Source organism: Papilio polytes, unplaced genomic scaffold, assembly GCF_000836215.1.
Source record: "Papilio polytes unplaced genomic scaffold, Ppol_1.0 DF823177.1, whole genome shotgun sequence".
Lineage (NCBI taxonomy): Eukaryota > Metazoa > Arthropoda > Insecta > Lepidoptera > Papilionidae > Papilio > Papilio polytes.
In genome coordinates this window covers 2985364-2988200 of record NW_013526027.1, presented here as the reverse complement: position 1 = coordinate 2988200, position 2837 = coordinate 2985364, and positions in this window count along the sequence as shown.

Sequence of the window (2837 nt, the reverse complement as noted above, 5' to 3'; positions counted from 1 at the left end):
GCAAAAGAGAGAATAATTGTAATCAGAAAAGCTTTAGTAGTGAAAATGTTAATGTCAATTTGATTGTTCCCTCACGTATACTCAGTCATTAATTATACCAATCTAGACTTTAATTGAAACGTTATAGAATCAGTTTTTGAATAACCTCATGTAACATTCAACACTAGCTGTTGCTTACGACTTTGTCCGTGGAATTAAAAATAATAAAAAATAAAACATATGGTAGTCAAAATTTTGCTTTTTAATGGTGAAAGAATTTTTAAAATCTGCCCAATAGTTTTTAAGTTATTTCAATATATACAAAAATCAAAAAATCCAAATCTTTCCTCTTTATAATATTAGTAAATAAGTATAAGGATATAATAGTTATTTTGATCCAAAATATTTTCTTTTAATCATAATTTGGTGGAAAAATGTCGTATTAACTTTGTCCTATTCAAGGTCTGCAACTGCTCGGTATACTTCAGACCCCTTAAACGTCATCAGCTTGCGCAGATGTTTTACTATGTTTATGGCAGTATAGAACTCCCTTATATATTTTTCTCAGGTTTTATTCGTTGACATCTAATATCCGTTTCAATATGAATAAGCTTTATAAAACAATACGGGCTCACTTCCCGACGACGGGTGACGGGGGGTCGGGCGTGTGGGATATAAAAGACCCCGCGCGGCGAGCCGGCATGCATGCATTGGATAATGAGCCTGCGAATGTGATCGTACAATCGGGCACAAAGATGACTACTTCCAAATCATATGTTACAATTGTACTTGTTTCTAATTGTTGCACCGTCCAGGGTTATTTTTAAAGGTTCTTCTTACCCTTCATATATGCTGGAAGAGTACTGCTGTATTTTTTATTTCTTATATTACTACCAATAAATATTAACAAAGATAATCAAGACTATTATAAGTTAAAATAAATGGTCTAATTCAGATCTGGCTATTCTTTTTTATATTTTTTTAATTTCTAACAGTCCTATTTTATACGTGACTGTACCGTATTCAATAGATCATTCGCTACGAACGTGCCGTTGTCGCGTCGCTGACTGGGGCGCGGGGGGTGCGCAGGGGGTGCGCGACCGCGGGGGCGTGACCCAAACAAAACAACCGGACAATTCGTGCACGAGTACTCGTTGTTCAATAATTTGCGTGAATTAATTGCAATCAGACAATTAGGTAGCGTGCTGAGCGTGAGTTGTGTCGTACTCAGAGTCGTTATTTCTCATGATATCTACATTAAGGGAATAGTAACGGACTTTGAGTGTGGCAGTAGTTAGTGATGCCACCCCCAATTAACGTGCTACAAAACACCTAAAATAAATGACACATAAAGAGCGTCGGTGGCTCAGTGGTTTAAGCACTTGACTTGTAATCTACAGGTCTTGGGTTCGAATCCCGCCATTTACCAATGTGGTTTTCGATTTTTCAAATTTTCATATGTACAGAATTTACCCGACGTTCTTACGGTGAAGGAAAACATCGTGATGCCTGCACATATCGGCGAAGAAATTCAAAGATATGTGTGAAGTCGACCAACCCGTAGTGGGCCAGCGTGGTTGACTGTGGCCTAAACACCCTAATTTAGGGTAGGCTCCGAGCCCCTCGGTGGGGACATATAGTGAGCTGGTGGTGTGAAATGACACATCTATGATAGAAAACCATAGATAACAACGTTACCTAAACTACATTATCTTTACTAATAATATAAAGAGAGATTTATATTTTTGTATTTATTGAAATAACTCAAAACTACTGGGCAGATTTCTAATATTCTTTCACCATTAAAATGCTACGCTATCAGTAATATAAGCTACATGTTTTAAGGAAGGAAGTAGCTAGGAAAACCTAGTTTATATTAGTATGTGATGCAGGGAAAAGAACAGGAATCTGATAGAAGTGTCCCTAGGGCTGTAATTGAAGTTAAGTAGCCCGCCACTATTACGTGGATCGAATAAAGTTATTACGTTATTATCAAATAGCGTGGAGCGACGTCGACTAGTTTTGTAATACCTTTTTACTATGTAATCACACGTATTACTTGTTTATATAAAATACTAGCTTTCGCCCGCGACTGTCCGCGTGGGATTAATAAAAAACAAAAGTGAGCTTGTGTCCTCTTCTAGACCAAGTTATATCGCTATTTCATGGAAGCTGTTTAGACTACAAACTCTAACAAACAAACATCCATATAAACTTTCGCATTTTTAATATTACTATGATAATTTTAAGTATTACATCGTAGTATATTAACATAAAGAATAATTATTGTTCTCATAACTTGTTTAAGAGATCATTATTAAAGTCTCCTTTATATTGAGGCTTTATTATGACTCATTGTGATTGATAATTGCAAGAAAATTTAATTTAAAATATATCTAAGAAAGTTACTCTACAATTGTCACATTAGAAAATTAAATTATTAAACAAAAAAGAAACTATTGTTTGTCATGGTACTGTAACGACATTTTTTAAATATACGAAGTTATTAAATAACAATAACGCATTTGAGAAGTACAATCTAACAACGCCATCTACCGATCATAAAAACAAACCATTTATCAGATTTCAAAAATCACAAGCGTGAATTCGATAACGCGTATACTCTCTTACTTAATCAATAAAAAGGATAATCGATGGCGACAGATATTTACGCCGGTGGCTGTCGTCTCGGGTTACGTTCCCGCCGAAGCACGACCACCAGCAGGTAGGCTGACAAGATCTGTGGTTGAATGACTCGGACTCACTGAATGACTGGGACTCACTGACCGAGTGTAATTGAACTGGTTGAATTGGTAATATGACAGCGAGTAGATGGTGGTCATTTATTATTTAATAGT